The sequence below is a fragment of the Lutjanus erythropterus genome, chromosome 12_unloc_1, assembly GCF_056507025.1.
Source record: "Lutjanus erythropterus isolate fLutEry1 chromosome 12_unloc_1, fLutEry1.hap2, whole genome shotgun sequence".
In the NCBI taxonomy this organism is placed as follows: Eukaryota; Metazoa; Chordata; class Actinopteri; order Lutjaniformes; family Lutjanidae; genus Lutjanus; species Lutjanus erythropterus.
In genome coordinates, this window is record NC_139341.1 from 135599 (window position 1) to 155647 (window position 20049).

The 20049-nt window shown below is 38.0% G+C and overlaps 1 pseudogene; it reads left to right on the plus strand.

Moving 5' to 3' along the window:
- The first annotated feature begins 390 nt into the window (after positions 1-390).
- LOC146304432 (E3 SUMO-protein ligase ZBED1-like) lies at positions 391-3141 on the plus strand (annotated as a pseudogene).
- Positions 3142-20049: the final 16908 nt, after the last annotated feature.

Consider the following 20049-nt stretch of genomic DNA (forward strand, 5'->3'; position numbering starts at 1 on the left):
TATTTTTGGGTTACTGTTGTCAAATGGAAAATCAATAATCGCTAATCGAGAATCGTTAATAATCAAATACTTTACTTTTATACTTAAATAATCGAAAATCGGTGGGTAATCAAATCGGGACCCACCGCACTGCATGGTGAGCCACCATCACCACCGCACATGAGCTGACCTCACCACACCTTACGTTGAACAGGAGACAATGGCAGTTGCGCTTGTACCGAAACCAAATGTTACTTCACCCCTTTGGGAGCATTTCAGCTTTCAGCCAAATGAAAAGGGGGAACCAGCTAATTTAGATGAGGCCGTTTCTAAAATCTGTGGCAAAAAGATCAAAGTAAAACGAGGAAACACTTTATTTTAAGGTCTCACCTAGCAAGTTACCATCCAACTATGGAGGCGAGGCTGCCTCCTCCCACACCAAGTCGCATAGCAGCTCATGTCAGTGCCAGCCAACAGCTTGGAGTCTCCTTGAGTTGCCAAGTACAGCATTGAAAGTGACAGGCATAAACGCCTAACAGATGCTGTTACACGGTACCTGGTCGAGGAGATGGTGCCGTTTACTATGGTGGAGAAACCGGCATTCAAGCCGCTGCTTCAAAAATTTGACAAGTGGACTATTTCACTGCCACCACTGACATGTGGTCAAGCATATATATGACTCCTTACATGAGTTTAACTGTACATTACCTGACCACAGACTGGACTCTAAAATCATGCTACCTCAAAACAGTGTTTATGCCCCAGAATCACACATCCGACAACATCGCAGAGGCTCGCCGCAGGGCATTTGATGAGTGGCCCCTGGATGAGAAGCAGCTGGCGTGCATCACGCAGGGCTCCAGACTGCGACTAAATGGTCGCATTTTGCGACTAACATTTGCGACAGTGCGAGTAAATTTTTCATCTACTCTTGCATGACAAACTTCTGCTCCACACTTCAGCCCAGTAGTTGACAGTGATGCACAAATGAGCTAGTTTGCATTGCTATCGTTTCATTACATTCATTACAATGCATTTCTCCTCTCCTCCGTGACGGGCGGGTCTCCCCCCTCGCTCCTCTCTCACACACCCATACACCGGTCTGCAGTTTATATTTATTTCAAATGGCACAGGATATCTCCTTATCTATGTTTTCACTATAGATCAAGTAGATCAGTATTTCAGTTCAATAAGAACTGTCATTTTATTCCTTTTAATGCATTTTCATATGATCTGGCTGGATTACTCTTCCAATTCATTGTAAGGAGAGAGAGAAAGAAAGCGATCAGAATGATGGGTGAGCTACAATGACTTTTAACAGGAGAGAGAACGCGCTGCAATGCACTGTTCATACATAAACTTATCTGTGCTGTGAAGGTAATCTGAAGACATCAAGTCAGGCAGCAATATTCAGCTCTACCTCCTGTATTATCTACATTTTATAGACATTCTAGTTTTGATGAAAAAGGCATTTGCATGTATAAAATAAGACAATGATAAGCTTTCCTCAGTACACCGGTCATCATTTCTGCCGAACAACCGCCATAGTGTGATGTGCATGTGCAAGGGGAACATATCTGGTGTGACGAATTATGGCCCACTGTGATTGGTCCAGACCTCACATGTGATACTAGCTGAATAAATGTTGTCTTTTTGTCAGATGGAAACTTTTTTGTCTTAAGGGTGTATTAAAATCCTGATTTTAATAATTAAAAATAAAAGTTAAGAAAATATATGTTCTCCCAGTCATTTAAGGTGGGCCATTGTATAAGTGGGTGGGCCCAGGCCTGTTAGGCCCACCCATAAAGCCGTGCCTGATGGAGGGATGGATAGATGCATAAATAAATAAATGAATACAAACAGTGTTCCGTTGCTAAAATAAAAAAATATGAACACAAATCAGTGTTAACTGTTTATTCAGGTCCAAGTGCTCTGTAATCATGGTAATGGGGTCCTTTGGCGAGAGGGTTCTGCAAGGACCCCAATGACGGACCACGCTCATTCCAGCCCAGTCTTGCTGGGATTATTTATATGTAGGCCTATTTTAAATCATTACATAGGCCCAATAGGTTTACTAAAAATCTGAATACTGTGAATATGAATAATCTTTTAAAATGTTGCCCACAATTCATTCATTCAATGAAACATCGATGCAGCCTAAAATTGCTCATACAACCAGTTGCTGGCTTTCTGAGATGGTTAAAAAAATATTTTTCGTTTAGAAAAAATTACACTGAAATGAAAAATAATTTAAAATACAGCCTATTCATTTAAAGAATTACTAAGTAGGTGTAGCCAGGCTAATTTCACTTCCATAATTAAACGGCCATCACTCTGTCCATGCAGGACTGTCCTACAAGATGGAACTCTAAACAGAAAATGGTGGACCGAGTCTTGGAGCAAACTCCAGCTATAAAAAGAGTTCTGGATGATCGGTGGCATCAGCATCCCATGCCTAGCTGGCAGGACATTGCGGTTTTGGAGTCGGTGAACACGGCATTAAAGCCAGCGGCTGAATTTACGCATCTGCTGTCTGGCGAGACCTATGTCACAGTCTCATCCATTAAACCCATCCTGAAACTCCTCACTGAAGATGTTTTAAAACCATCGGACGAGGACACCACTCTGACCGCGGACATCAAGCAGAAGATGTGCAGTGTTCTCGAGGAAAAGTACAGACCAGCTGCCCTACAAAAAACTTTGGCAAAGGCCTGCTTGCTGGACCCTACATGTTAGGGCAACAATTTTGATGATGACACAGAGGAGACAAAGTACGCGCTGATTGAGGAAATACTAGACGTGGAGGACGGAGGGAGCGGTGTCAGTGCGTCAGCTGCTGCACAACAGGAGTCCTCGGCGCAAACAGCGGTGCCACCAGTGGCTAAAAAGAAAACCCTTAGAGACCTGCTGAAGCCATGGACAACCACCTCTGCAACCATACCCAAGAGAGTTTGAGCCGACACTGAACTCACATGCTACCTCCAGGAGGACCCCATCGACTCCAATGCAGACCCACTCGCATGGTGGAGTGACAACCAGGGTAGATATCCTCTCCTCTCTAAAGTCGCCTGCAAGTACATGTGCATTTGCGCAACAAGTGCACCATCGGAGGAGTTTTCAGTGCAGCTGGAAATATTGTTACCCCTCTCCAATCCTCTCTGAAACCACATAAGGTGAATATGCTGGTTTTCCTCATGCGCAACAAGGACATGACCCAGGTATAAATCATCATTCTTTATAGGCTCAAGGAGAATTTTTTATTATTTTTTTTAATTGTCTAGTGCCTCGTACATCTCACATTACGGAATGTAATTTTAAGATTCTTTTATGTGAGAATGTAGAAGTTAAAACTTAAAATCTGTGGCCAATTCATCAGGATAGCGCATAGTTTAAAATTTGCTCCTAAGATGTGTCGTCCTGCTAATGAGATGGCCAGCATACCTCGCCAGCTAGCAAGATGACTGGGCGGTTACCCCGCTAAAAAGGGTTGTGTTTTTTCTATATTGTTTGTGTAACATTTGTGTGCAAAATTATTGGGGTTTTTTTTTATATGAAAATTTAGTTGTTATCTACTCGCCCTCATGCCAACTGAAGATCAGGTTTAGTTTTTTAGTCCACAAAACACTGCTGACTTTCAAAGGAAAACAGCATTATAGAATCCTCCAAACAATGGAAGTGAATCATGGCTAGTTTTCAAACATGGAAAAACAAGAGAAAAAAAAAGACTACATATTGCTCGTCTGGTGTAATCCAAGTCTCCTAAAGACCCAGCACACAAGGTTGACTAAAAGAATGTTATTTACACCATGTTTTAGCCTGAATCTTCACTCTAGATCCTTAGGTTTGAGCCTCGATCACATGCACACTGTCTTAACTAGGTGTGTTTGTTGTGACGGTGTGCAAGGGGACCTGGATTACACCAGTATGGAGGAATTTTATGTTTTTTCTCTCCCCAGTTGTTTTTAATGTTTGAAAACTGGTCACCATTCATTTACATTGTTTGGGAGATTCAGCAACTCTGTTTTCATGTCAAACTCCAGCAGTGTTTTGCAGACTAACAAAATATGCCTGACCCTCAATTGACTTAAATTTGAGTAGATAATAACTAAATTTTCATTTCTGGATGGACTATCCTTTTACATAGTGCAGGGCTGTACGCTTACTTTTTTAGGTGGTAGCACTGGTGCTAGCAAGTTAAAAATTTTAGTAGCACAAAGAAAAATTCAGTAGCACACACAGTTGGACAGTTAGTTAACGTGTTTATTGGCTAAATTCGATACTGATCAGAAATTCTAACAATGTTAACCCCCTGGCTTCGTCTTAATTTCCATCCTAATTGGTTGTTAAGGACAAAAATGTCCACCTCCATAAAAACTACATTAAAAAAGTACAGATTCATATTTTTTCTACTTTTTTCTGCATAAATCTCTCAAACAACTTCAGTCCTGCCCCCGAAACTAAATATTCAATCATTTTGAGAAGTTTAACCCTTTAAATGCCTGTTTCATTACTCAATATCACTGTTATTATTTATGAAAAAAAGCAAAGAAATTTAGATATTTTCCATACAACAAATGTTGGGTGGCTGGGGCATTTTTTTTTTATCAGTCTTGGATATGTCAAGGATTAACCAAAATGTTGACTTTAATGCTATATTACTTTTTGTGTAGCATCAGATTTAGACGTTAAGGACAATTAACTCCCATTCAAACCACATTTTTTTATCTCAAAGTTGCTGATAATAATCATGCATTCTGTAATGTTAGGGTTTCATCTTTGAGAAAAATAGTAAAATTAGTCATTTTTACTGTTCAACACTAAAATCTGCCATTTACTCACCATAGGCCTATGCATACAAATCTTGTTATTTCTTAGTGATAAAATACTGCACTAACACTATTTCCACTATTTTTCCCACGTTTCCACTGAAATTATTTTTAAATCAGCAGCAGATCTTTCAATTCTTATTTATTTTACGTACTTGAACATTCAAATTGAACACTCAAAACTGAACAATATGTTACAAAAAAACTTGACTTGAGGCGAGGAGAGCATCTCTACAGGCGATGTGTCGCTTTGTAATACTGTGTTTATAAACGTTGTCACGTTTAAAGATTGTACTCCCTGTGATGTATGGCATATTCCCTGCCATCAGTTCACCTGCCGCCACACAATATTTACAAAAAGGCGCTTTTTTGGTTTGTTTACCCGGAAATGTAGTTCTTTTGTATTCGGATTGAGAAGGACGGTACACACTTAGAACTACAACTCCCGTGAAGCATTGCTACAACAACTGACGTATAGGACAAGAGACAGCCTATAGCAGGGGTGTCAAACTCAAACACAGAAAGGGCCAAAATTTAAAACACAGTCTAAGTAGCGGGCCAAACAGGATTAACATTTATTAAACTAAAACTGACTATGTTTTATTCAGAAATATGAATTTGAACAGCCAGACTGCAACAACTTTTTCCTCAATGAAATAAATAATATTTAAAATATTTTTTTTCTTCAACAATAACAAAAGAAAACGAGAATATTTCAGCTCAGAATATTTCAGCCCACATATCCAGGTGGGGGTTACATTTGAAAATGCTTGCTTTTTGTCTGCACACAAGATATCGCACATTTTAATCATGCAAACCCTCAATGGCACTGCATTTGGCATAAAAATATGCTCATATAATAATATTACAAACCCATCAGCCCATCAGGTACAGATGAACATATTGACCTGCTCAATTTAACATTAAGGCCAGAACGCACTGAGAACTTCAACAGAAAAGTCATCTGTAGCTTCTTATGGTGCACTGCAGGCTTCAGATTTAAAATGTAACACCACAGAACCAGCAGTATTTTAGGAAAAGGTTAAACTGCACACTGACACACACTGAGGAGATGAAGAGGAGAGACAGAGTCTGGACTCTTCATCATGACTTACAATAACGCAGCAATTAAGTATTTAAAAGTACACAAATCAGACTTGGAGTAAAAAAAAAATCGCGCACCACGTAAGTGTACATTAATATTATGATTCATGATCATAAAAAGTTTTTTATATCAAGTCGACACATCTGTCCATATTGACTCTCTCTCTCTCTCTCTCTCTCTCTCTCTCTCTCTCTCTCTCTCTCTGCTGTGGGTCAGTCTTATTTTTATTTTTACCTGGTTTCAGGTGGAGCTGCAGTTCATCTCCCTCCTCATATACTTGTGTTTCTTTGCACTGAGTCAGTTGCCTAAACAGACAAACCTGTTTACATTGTCGTTTGACAGAAGCTCGCGTCTTCGCGACTGCAAGCTGATTTATTTCTCGAGTTGCGCGGCAGCTGACGCAGTGCATTGTGGGACTTGTAGTATGAGTGGTGGGAGTGCTATTTACCGACGGGCCATTCATAACAGACACGTGAAATTATCTCGCGGGCCGTATGTGGCCTATAGCCTTGTTTTCCCTACTATTTTTTTTTAGACATGATACCAGCGCAACTCCTTCGCACTTGTGCGAGTGGACACGTATTTCTCTTCGTACAGAATGATTTTTAGTAGCAAAAGCGACGAAAATCATCGCACTGTACAGCCCTGTAGTGCTTTTAGCTGTGGGCTGTATAGTGTATATGGGAGAAAAATAGTCAACATGTTGTGCTTTTAACCAGCTCACTCATTTGAGACCATAAATAAGCACGAAAGCATATACTCTTCAATATTGTTGAAAAGTGTAAAAAGTGTGGAAAATTGTACTTTTCAAGTTCATTTTCAGTAATTAAGAGAAGCTATATTAGCCAACACCTTACAGTGTTAGTGGTAACACTTGTAGAGTTACAAGTTACTATGTGAGAGAATTAATACCAACACTGCATACATGCAATGCAAGAAGTGTTGAATTTTAACTCAAAAAGTGTCAATAATTACACTAAATTAGTGTTAAGGTACCAACTCTCCAAAAACAATAAAATTAACTATCTGTGGTGTGGACCCATATAGACATTTCAAAAGTGTTCAAAATCAATTCCAACAGTGTTAATCTGAGTATACAGATTTTGCGGTGTAGCTGGCAGCATATTACTGTTCACACAGTGGCAGTTAAAAACTCATTTCCTGTTCTGACTTAAGAATAATAACAATCTGTGCTGACCATGTCTCCCCAAACATCATCCAGACTCATTTAGGTCTCTTCTTTTGTTTTTTCCTCACTGCTAAGCAGTACTACAGCAAACTGTTGCACCAAGTCAGCCTCTGTTTTGTTTACATCTGCCTACCCATGACTTCACAAGAGCTTGTGCTTCCTCTGGTACATAAACTTAATAAGACTAAGGCTAAGAGTGACCCAGAGCACTTTTGGAGAAAATGTAAAAGTTATTTCATAGCTAGTGTTTTATTATGACTGTATGAAGGAATGTACAATTTAATTTTCCATTAAAGAAAAGTTACAAAAACATGTCTATATACTGTCAATTACACGTCTTACAAAGACAGAAAAGCAGAATTTGCCAAGGTCGACTGTAAAGGGGACCTATTATACTCATTTTCGGGCCTTTGTATTTGATTTCTGGACTCCTATAGAGCAGCTACACACGATCGCCCGCACAGAAAGCTTTGTAGATCTTCAGGACGCAGTGCCTCTCACTGCATCTCTTCCTTGTATTTTCTGCATCCCGCGAAAACGGTCTGTGTAATTTACTCCACCCCCCGGCCATCCTCCATGTATGCCTCCCGCCGAGCCCACTCCGCTGTGATTGGTCACACTCCCGAGGACTTCCGAAGGGCTGACAAGCGCTGCTGAGCTCAGCTACCAGCTAACCCAGCTTCGTATTGGCCCGTGTTGACAAAACAGTCCCCTGTGAAGTGCCATAGACAGACAAACACGGAGGTATTTTTCCATTGCTGGCCGGGAAAAAGCAACTCTATCCACTTCTGCCTGGTGCTCGCCTCTTTAGGAAAGCTAAACAAAGTTAACTTTCCCTCACACCCGAACAATCATTTTTGGAAGCCATTGCTCAATGTACTAACACAGGGAGCTGTACTATGAAGGAAGCTCAACACAGCCAGGCTTTCTTTGCATGACAAAGCCTAAAACTGCAATCAGAGATAACGGGTATCATGATGGTGGTTATCAACTCACTTTGTTAATCCAGGCTTTCGTCTTCAGACTTTGTGCGCGTTCATATAAAAGGGGCATTTGTTGCATCATTTGACTCTTCTTCCACATGAAATTAAGCGATCGCGAGCCTTACTTAAGTCAAATCATCAAGTTGTTATAATTATGAGCTGTGGAAAATATACAAAATACATTACGGCAAAAAGCAACATTGTTGCTGCAACGAAAGCAGGAAAAGAAGAATGCCGTCATATACATATACATACATACATATATATATATATACACATATATATATATATATATATATATATATATATATATATATATATATATGTGTATATATATATATATATATATGTATATTTCTAGTGGAGCCCCAGTAGAAAGTGTTTGCTGGCCAAAATGATGTCTAAATTGAATCCATATTTTAATACTTGAGGACACTATCATATTAGTATAACAAGAAATAGAAGAATACAAGGGTGAGTGCAGGAAGGCTTTCAATGATACCGGGTGAACAGAATTTGACTCCAAAATCAACCATGACGGAGGGCCCTCAGTATCCCCATATTTGACCCAATTGTTCAAATTTCTTATGTTTGTTGCCCAATAATAGTACAGGAAGTTTGGTAACACCATTCCGCCCAGAGCTTTTGTCGACGTAACCTTGGAGACTTCTTATTCCAAACAAAACCGAGAATAAGACTGTCCACTTTATGGAAAAATGAAAGAGGAAGAAATATCGGAATACAGTGGAATAACTATAAAAAGTGCGGGAAAACTGCATTGATTCTGGCAGCTACAGAAAGATTTTGTAGGGAGCACCGCTCAAAATCCTGTTTAATTTGTGTGAGCAGCAAGAACTTATATATATGCAACATTCTATATACTGTCTATTTGTCTGAGCCAGGAAAATATAACTCATAGCACATAAATTAAGCACAGAGTTGTTGTCCGTTTATGAAATCAAAATTGAAAACAGGTCATTTTTACATCTTAAATACTTGAAAGATTACATTCTAATTAAAGAATAGATGAATCTGAAATAATTTATATGAAAATTCTTACTACTAGTCCAACACGCATAAATCAGTATAAACCAGCATAAGCGAGTATTTTGTTTGGATATGATGTAAATATCTTTAATACATGTGTTTGTAATCTCCAAACATTAACTCTGTGTTTACCTTCATAGTTCAAAAAATAATATTTTGTCTCTTATAATGTGTCCTGAAAACTGAGGAAACCCAGCCCTTTGCCTTTATATTTATCAAAGTTCATAGATTGCTTAAGTAGGATGTAATCTATAAAATTATTTTGGATTTAAAGATGAGCAATTTCACATTTTGGCTTATTATTTATAGGATATATTCCCTACTATGGTATCAAGGGGCAACACTCATGTCTTCATATATGTTATGCCTGAGTTTGATTCTCCTGGCTCTTATTTTGATATAACTTATTTAACTTCCGGGTCAACTGTCTGCCTTTCTGCTGTTTTCAAGTCAACAAGTAAGAAATAAAATTACACCAAAACTGATCCCTTTTTTTTTTATGTCTGCTGGCAAAAAAAGACAATTAGCTCTCTTTACCCATTTTTGTTTTCTGGTTCAAAGCACTAACTTGAGGGTATACTCCCTCTTGTGGCAAAAACAGGCAATAACTCAGGGTTTCATCTGTACAATGTGTGAGTATACCTATGAATTGCTGGCTAAAAATTACACATTTATTTTTCAGAGAGGAAACTGATGCCCAGTGACTGTTTAGCTCTCTACTGTTTATCTCTGTTACATCTGAACATAAAACAATAAGTCCCGGAGATAGTTTTTTTTTTGGCCCTAAAGAACAAAGATAAAAAGTCAGTGCTCACCTTGAATCCATGACACTAAAACCTAAAGATCAAGCCAGAAATCTTGGTGTCATTCTGGACTCAGACCTAAATTTCAACAGTCACATAAAGACAATTACTAAATCAGCCTACTACCACCTTAAAAACATAGCAAGAATTAAAGGACTTCTGTCTGGGGAAGATACAGAAAAACTTGTTCATGCTTTCATTTTCAGCAGGCTGGACTATTGTAACGGTGTCTTCACAGGTCTGAGTAAAAAATCAATCAGACAACTGCAGCTCGTCCAGAACGCTGCTGCCAGAATCCTCACCAACACCAAGAGAGTGGAGCACATTACACCAGTGCTTAAATCACTGCACTGGCTTCCCGTGTGTCAAAGGATAGATTTTAAAATTTTGTTACTTGTCTACAAAGCACTAAATGGTCTCTGGCCTAAATATATCTCTGATTTGCTTATAAGTTATGAAGCACCAAGACCCTTCAGATCATCTGGAACAGGTTTACTCAGTGTTCCCAGGATTAGAACCAAACAAGGTGAAGCAGCCTTTAGTTTCTGTGCTCCCCACCTGTGGAACAAACTTCCAGAACACCTGAGGTCAGTTGAAACTGTCGGCTTATTTAAATCAGGTCTTAAAACATTTTCTGTTTACTGCAGCCTACCAGTGAAGTGGATACGTTACATATTTTTAGGATAATCTGTAGCTATTGTTTTTATATTTGTCTACTGCCGCTTTTGTTTTATGTTTGCTTCTTTCTTTATATGCATTTCTGTAATGTTTTAAACTATTTATTGTCCTGCTTTCAGCTTTTGTTTTTAATTATCTCAAATGCAATTTTAATGTTCTTTTATTGTTTCTATTTTAATGCATTTTCAAGTTCTGTAAGCACCTTGAATTGCCTTGTGTATGAATGGTGCTATATAAATAAAATTGCCTTGCCTTGCCTGAGTAAATGGGACAACACAACCTTCAAATACTATTTCTGTATTTGCTTTTAACTAATATCTTGCCTTTAACTTATAATATTTGTGCCTTTAGTGATGCTTTCCCTCATTGCCTAACTGACACAAACCATATATATATTATATATATTGATATATTGTTTATTTAATGTAATTTCATTGTAGTTGAAGGCAAACACAGAATTAATGTTTGAAGGTTGCAATGTCCAGTTTGCTAAAACATACATGTATTGTTTTCCATTGTGATATGACTGACAGGAAGACTTGACACAGAAGTTAAAGAAACTTAATGAAAATAATATATATATATATAAATATAATAAATATTCATTGGATATTGTTTAAAGGCAAATACAAAATTAATATTTGAAGGTTGTAATGTCCTAAAGCAGTAGTTCCCCCAAAAATGAAAATTCACTGAGTGAAGATCTCCAGTTCACAAAACATTCCCGGGATTTCTGTGGAAAACAGTGTTGCAGCCAAATCCAGTACAATTGAAGTGAACAGTGACCAATTTCAAAATGTTAGAAGAATACACACAAAAAACCCCACAAAATGTCTCATATTGCTCATGTGGTGTAATCCAAGTGTCCGTAAGTCGCGACATTAAAATTTGACCCAAAAAGACGCCATTTACACCATGTTTTTAGCCTAAATGTCAACTGTAGCCTCTTAGATTGTAGCTGCTTGCACAGAGATAACTGAACAGTCATTGGACACCAGTTTCCTCCTTGAAAAATAAATTTGTAATTTTTAACCAGTAATTCATAGGTATACTCACACAATGTACAGATGAAACCCCAAATTGTTGCCTATTTCTGCCACAAGAGGGAGTATACCCTCAAGTTAGTGCTTTTAAGCCAACAAAGAAAAATTGGTAAAGGGAGCTAATTGTCTATTTTTACTGGCAGAAATAAAAACGAGAGAAATCCAAATAATTATTGTAAATTATACTGGTGTTATCTTATTTCTCAGTTGTTGACTTGAAAACCATTGAAAGGCAGACACCTGACCTGGAAGTTAAATTAGCTCTATCAAAATAAGAGCCAGGAGAATTGAGCTTATGAAGAGAAGAGTGTTGCCCCTCAATACTACAGGAGGGAATATATGCTTCAAAGTGTGCCCTTTTTGGGTTTTAGCTTTAAACCTATGGAGCTATATTGGGGCCAAATGTTTTGAACTTGAAAAATAAAATTTTAAACTGTTTTGATCTTGAATTTTGAAAAATACATCAGTGTATTCAAAATAAAAATAAGTGTTCAAAAAGTGTTTTCAGGTTAAATATAATTATGATTCACTCTGGTAATTATTTTGAATAAATTATTTTCATTTTTCACTTTCATATATTTAGATATTTGAGATCCTATTTCTTTCAGTTACAAATTTTATCTTTTCAAATTCAAATCTTATTTTTTATAGTTTCAAATCTTTTTTTCACTTTCGGATCTTTCTGTTTCAGTTTCAGATCTTTTCTTTTCAGTTTCAGAATTTGGTATGTACTCCTTACAGCAGTGGTTCCCAACCTTGGGTCAGGACCTCAAAATGGGTTTGACAGATACTTAAATAAATAATTGCTAAATTTAAATTAAAATAATCTTTATAATGTTAAAAACACAACCTCAGCCACCCAATTAAATATGGTGGGTTAAGAGAGAGCATTATAATATATGTTTTAACCAGATACAGCCTATATTTGATCACAAGCCAAAGAAGCCTGGGAACCACTGCTGTAAGGAGTACAATTCACAGACACTAGCTGACAGCATCAGGCCTAGGGGTGTGTATCTCACTGACTGAGACGATTCGATACGTATCTCGATACATGTTCAACAATACAATATATTTTATAAATCTTTAAGCGGCCAACGATTCGGTTCGATATGATTCAATTCTGATACGATACGATACGATACAATACGATACGACGCAATACAAGACAATGCAATGTGTCAGTCTTTACATTTTGATTCAATTAATGCTATGTTTGTAGAGTGCTGTTAGTTGCCAAAAAATCCTGATAGTTTTACTAAATATAGTAACAGTAGAGACAGAGAGGGAGACTTTACAGTGATGTTTATATCTTATTATGAGTCTCATGTGTAAATGAGATAAATGAGAAACTTTAGAACTGTTTAAAATATCAGTATTTTGCAGTAAGATGATCTGCTGCTCTGTTTCCTTTTGAAGAGTGGTGTGGTTTTGATTAGTGTGGAGGAACAGTGATGCTCTGTGTTACCTGTTCTCACAGTGACATGACGTCTCTGTTGGTCAGACTCGTGGCTCTGTGCTTTTTCACTCACAACAACAAGCGCTCCCTCCTCCCTCTCCTGTGTCTCCTCTTCATTTGCTCATAACAGACGGTGCTGAAAACTGACAGAATTGACATTGTACCGCGTCGCATCACCAAACTTTCATAAGACTCAAGTGTAGAATAAGTTTGGGTTTTATAAGAAAGATGAGAAATGCTGCTGCAAATCATTTATGCAAAACGTGAAAGTAACTGTATATTAAAAAATAAAGGACATAGTATTCATTGGATTTTAGTCAAAAGCAAATACAGAATTAATATTTTAAGGTTGTAATATCCCGTTAACTCAAAAACTTATTGCTTTACTCCCTGAAAAATCAATAATTAATTTTCTACCAGTAATTCATAGGTATACTCAGACATTGCACTCATGAAACCCTGAGTTATTGCCAATCCATGCCACAAGAGGGAGTATGCCTTTAAGTGAGTGTTTTTTTTTGTTTTGTTTTGTTTTTTTTGTGGTTTAAACCAAAAAAGAAAAATGGGTAAAGAGAGTAGTTTTTATTTTTTGCTGGCAGAAATAAAAACAAGACAGTTTTGTAAGTTTAGATTGATGAATATGGAATTTACACGGTAGTAATATTAGATTAATAAAAAAAAGGATCTTTTTCTCTATACTCAACACTTCCTAATATAGTATTCCTCTCCTCAAGAGCAAAACCTCATCTTGTCTACTATATAGTCATACCAGAAAGATGTGAGTTTTGGACAAGACCAGAAAAGATGGCCTAGAGTACCATCACCTGACTTATGCTTATCACAAGTAGAAGAGACAGAATGAATGACTTTAAACTGAATAAGTTGAAGTCTAACATTGATAGAACATGCTTTAATCCTGCCCAGCCCTTTTGCCCATAACTTGTTTGAAATCTCTACACCAGTGTCCTTAATCCATGCCTCATTAATGTGGAGAGAGGAGGTTGCCGATGAGAAAAGACCTACAAATTGTGAAAAATCGTTTCAGTACCGTTGGAACTGAAAACAGCCACTAACAAAAACTCCTGTAAAAATATATCAGATAAATATTTTTTCAACTTTTTTTGCATAAATATGTTAATTAACCTCAGTTCTGGTCAAAACTACTAAATATTTAAATATTATTAGAATTTTAATATTTTAAATGCCAATTTTATAAGCGGTGTCACCGACACCAACAAAATGAAACAGAAAACCAACCATGCACCCTCAATATGCATTTGGTTTTCTGAGTTTTGTTTTTTCAGGGAAAATGAAAACTAGTATTACTGAAGCATTTAGAATTTTTTTCATACTTGCTTTATGACCAGCATTTCATTCATAGGCCTATAGTGGTTAAATGGTGTCATGAGGTGGTCAACATTAAAAATGACTAATTTGACCTCTTTCCTACAGACCAGAATGCATCTTTTTATACTGTAATGGCTGTGCGATCAAAAAATATGGTTATAATGGAAGTCGATGGGGAAATTTCAGACACCAACAGTATGAAAGGGAGAAAAAGTTCAAATCTGATGGTGCACAAAAACTAATAATGCATCAAAGTCAATGTTGTACTTATCTTATGTACATTATGCATGATGCTGCACAAATAGTTTTATTACTTTGTGAAAGCATTAAAACTTACAATAACACACAACATTTTTCACTTTTATTTCATTTATTATTTTGCAGGAAAAGATTAAAAATAACGTAATAAGATCAATTAGAATTAAACAGCTCTGACTCACTTAAAACTGGTTTACAGCTAATTCCTGTTCTGCATCACATAAAAGACAAAATCATATAACAAAACAGAACAAACAAAAGATCCAGTACCACAGAAATTACTACGTACTTTGTTGTATCAATCCAAAGATTTCATGAGATGATCACAAAGTAACAATGGGTTTGTCCTTTGCCAGTGGTTATTTGTCTGTGTTTTTTGAATGTTTTTTTTTATTATTATTCCAGAGGAATTATAAAATTGCTTGTCCTATATTATGTTTTTGGCATGCAGTATTTTGTGTCACCATGTTTTTCACTTTAACACTCAGTGTGTATACTTGTGTTACAGGACTTTGCTGCTGGGTGTAAAATACAGAGTGGCAAGTGCATTATCACTATTAAGGTAATCTGCTTCCATGTGGTATAGCGTAATAGGAGTATAACTATAAAAGTATTGGTTCTTTCTTTGTCAGACCTGGCTATTGGCAACGTATGCTCAGGCCTGGAATGATGTCATTTTTAGGAGAAATCACTTTGGCCTATGATGAATTCACATTTATTTTGGCTTTCTGGACAAACTGTAGGGCACAAAAGTGCACAAACAATAGGTGATAATTACACTGTATGAAGAAAGGAAACAGAAACAGTTTTAGCTGATAATTAGCCAGATGAGCTACTGTAAGTAATCAATACAAACACACATCATTAGACTGTAAACCATTAATCAAACCACTAAATAAATGCAGTCAATCAGACAACGTAAAAGCTCATTTTATATTTCACTATTATAAAAATATCAGGTTTTTATTGTGTTGTGTACTTTCAGTAGTGAGTGACAGGTAAACACACACAAAGGACAACCATTTATTGCATACTGCAGTTAGAAACTGACAATAATTAGCTGATAATTAACCTGATCAGCCACAAAGTAATTGATACACAAATTATTAAACCATTAACCAACCAAAATGATTAGACCAACTGTATGATTAAAATTGTATAGATTGCAGTGTCCATGTCCAATTCCATTCTATTTAAAGTCTGACCTTTGCTAATTCAAATTTTCTTTCTTTGTAAGACCTGTAATCAGCAGTATACAAAAAACATTTTTGGAAAATTAAATTGTACATTCATAATAAATCACTGGCAATGAAAACTTTTACATTTTCTCCAAAAGTGCTCCAGGTCACTCTTAGCCTCAGTCTCAGTCTTAAGTTAACCGCCAAAACCTCCCTTAGTCCCAATAAATTTGAGCTGGGGTTCAGTTTGTTAGTCACCTCAGTTTGAATTGTCTTTTTCCTTATACAGTCCTTTAAGTTTGGGAAACTCAGTTTTTTTCCTTTACCTTTCAACCAGTTCAGGTTGAGGAGGAAATTAAAATAGAAACAGAAGATCAGAGCTCTGATAAAATAACAAACTAAATAAAATAAAACCAATGTTCATCTACCCGGGTAGTGTGGTTTTCTTTTCCTTTTTAGCACACCACGTCTGGTCTGAAGTTCAGAAAATCTTCAAATCATTCATCTCCCTATCACCAGTGAGATCCGACACAGGGGGAAACGTACACAAAGCCCTGAATCTCCCTGTGATGGAGAAAGCAGAGGCTGGTGGACATCTCATCTTGATCTGCAGACCATGGACTATGGAGGACATTAAACAGACATTAAACCCACCTCCCATCACCATCAGATTGAGGTGTAAAGGTTGTCACTGAACTGACTGTGTTTTGACATTTCACAAATGGTGAAACAGACATATGTAACATGGGACTCAGGCAAATTAAGCCTGATAAAAGGACACACTGTGCATGCTGAAGACTCCTCAAAGAGAGAGAGAGAAAAAGAGAGAAAGATCTAAACATGGCAGCATTGACTATGTTCCAAGGATGTTCTGTGGAGGTCTGCGTACAGCTGATCCAGATGTTTGTTTCCATTGTGGCAAAAGAGGACATTGAGCCAAAAACTACCCAAAGACTGATCCAACTCAAAAGATGATTGACTCGGGGCGGCAGCTCAGGAGGGGAGGAATCAGCATCTTTAACTTTGACCTCACTGACGCACAATGAGAGACAACCTACACATCAGACTGGTGATCACACACACACACACACACACACACACACACACACACACACACAGATAAATGATGTGATAGCTCAATTAGAAGAGAAGGAGGAAACAGCAAATACACAAACAATAGGCATGCACTAAATATTTAGCTGATGCAAACATGCCAACTCACACACATCCCTTGTACATGGCAAAGATGTAACATTCCTTGTTGATTCTAATACAACACACTCAACACACTGTTATTTAATCCGACACTTTTCCAACATCTCCAAAGGTCAGCAGAAGATACAGGAAATTTATAAGGGCATCAGGTGACACACATCTGGAGAAATACACAACTCTATTATCATGTACTGATAATGTCACAGGCGAATTTAAACATTTGTTTTTGCATTTGAAATGTTGTTGTTGTTGATATACTGTGTATTTTGGGTATTTGTCTTATTTTCACACCAGAAGGGATTATTGTTACTCAAACAAGTGAACTGGGTCTCTCTGACAATTACATATTTGTGACATATAGCCCTGACACATTGCCTTATGTGTATGAATGGAAGCTCTGCACATCAGCTGTGACTCCTGTAACTACTGCTATCGCTGACAACGCACACACACTCACACACAACACAGAGACAGATTACATGAAATCACATGACTTATACTGCACTGCACACACACAAAGGAAAGGATGCAGAGTTTGAAAAGTGATGGTTCAGAGAAGGTTGCCTGAGAGAAAAGCTAACGTTTAGTTGAATGTTTTGGAACAAACAAGAAAATGTGTCAGTGCAGAATCATGGAAACCAACATCTGACCCTAATGTTCAATATAATCCTGTTTTGAAGGTTTATCGACAAAAATTTACCTGTGTTGTCCACACATTCAGATCTGTTCAACCGATACCAGACACACAACACACATTTGCCTATTTGTGTAAAACATGTGACGTCACGCCGGCCTTTCAGAAGATCCCTAAAACTCTGTGGGCCCAAGGCAAACATGATATTGGTCTAATCAGAGGCATGCAACCAATTGTGATCACACCAAAATCTAATTAAAAGCCCTGTCAACCATAATATCCACGCTGACGGTATTACACCAGTCTTTATCACTTGATTAAAGGCAGGTATAATCATTCCCACAAAACAAAACAAAAAATCAGGTATGAAATTCAAAACAAAGTTTTGAAAGGTCACAAAGCTAGCTTGTCAAAACTGCAGTTTGTCCAACAAGAAGTGACATTTTTGGGTCATGTGATGACATGTGAGGGCAAATGGCTCTCCCAAAAAAGAGCAAAAGCATTTTAAAACATTTTCAAACCCAATCATAAAGAAACAAGTTATGCCTTTTGTGTTCTTGTTGCAGGCCCTTCATTCCCAATTATGCTGTCCTCGAGGCACCCCTGAGTGCAATCGCACCTGGATGAGGCCTAGAAGCACATAGTAAAGTGACATGGACTGCTGATGCAGGATAAACATTTGTTGACTTAAAACTTGTCCTTCGGAAGACTCTGACTAAGGTGACTGTAGATTGTCTGGCCAAGTGTTTGTTCTGTTTGTCCCTTGCGAGCTACCGTACTTGTAGTTCTGTTTTACAGTCAGCCAATCAGAATGCTTGTTATACTAGCAGTTCGGGAGTCAGGAAGACGCGGTTTTGTTCATGGTGTCCACCTGGTTAGCTATGTGGCAGCTAACAATAAATCCTGCAGTTCTGTCATACGCCGGAGTGGTTAATGACTCTCTCACACACATACAGAAGAACTAATTTCTACATGGTGTCAGAATACGCCACAAACTCCTCGCCTGTGAGTACTCAGCCTCGCCGGTCAACCTGTTGCAGTTTTTTTTCCTGGACTGTACTGGCGCCTATTGAGAGACACGCTAGCCGACATAATGGCAGATGGATTTCGCAGACCCGACCCCGTTGTTTTTGATGAAAATGTCGCTGAGAATTGGCGAATTTTTGAGCGGGAATACGATATTTTTATCGCCGCAGCACACTCCGACAAGCCTGCAAAGACGAGAGCCTACATTCTCCTCAACCTTGCTGGGCCAGAAGCCATTGAACGGGAGCGCTCGTTTGTCTATGCAGCTGAGGTGCGCGGACCTGGGGCAGACGGAGCTATAATCACCCCAGCTGAGTCGAGGGAGGATCCGGACTGCCTGAAGAAGAAGTTTAGCGAAATCTGTAATCCACAAAACAACAAAACAATGGAAAGACACAAGTTTCATTCAAGAAACCAGAAACAAGGTGAGAGCATTGAGTCATTCATCAGTGATTTGAGAATCAGAGCTAAAAGTTGCCACTTTGGAGACTTGACTGACGAGCTTATCTGTGACCGCATAGTGTGTGGCATTACCAATGACTCTTTAAGAAAATCTCTGTTGAGAGATAGTGAGTTAACACTCGCCAAAGCAATTTCAATCTGCCGTATCCATGAGATGACAGAGGAAAGTAGCAAAACGCTAGCCACACAAGCTACCAATATTGATGTAGTAAAGCCAGTTCCAAGCAGAAAGCACCAGTCAAAACCCCAAACATTCTCCCAAACCATTACAAAGTGCAGTAAATGTGGAAACAGCCACGCAGCTAAGTGGGAGAAGTGTCCAGCATATGGACAACAATGCCATAACTGCAAAAAGCTAAATCACTACAAAAAATGCTGCAGATCTAAACCACAAAGCCAAAGTAGTTCACACCGAAAAAATTACAGACAGTCTGTGCATGAAGTGACTGTGGATCAGCCTATAACAGGTGAAGATGAAACATTTTATGTGGATGGTATTGAGGCCGACAGTTGTGTTGACTGTGTCAAGTCCCAAACCAATGAGCAGGATGAAGGATTTGTAACAATCCACATAAACGGCAAGCCCACTGAAATGAAAGTCGACACTGGAGCAAAATGCAACGTGATGTCACAAGAGACTTTCAAACGAGTGACTAATGGTGAGCAACTCACAAAGCCAAAGAAAGCCACAAACCTTGTTGCTTACGGTGGCACCAGGATTGACACCAAAGGCACAGTTACACTACCCTGTTTTTTAAAGGAGCAATACCACCAGTTATCCTTCTTCATAGTGGACAGAGAAGTGCAACCACTACTA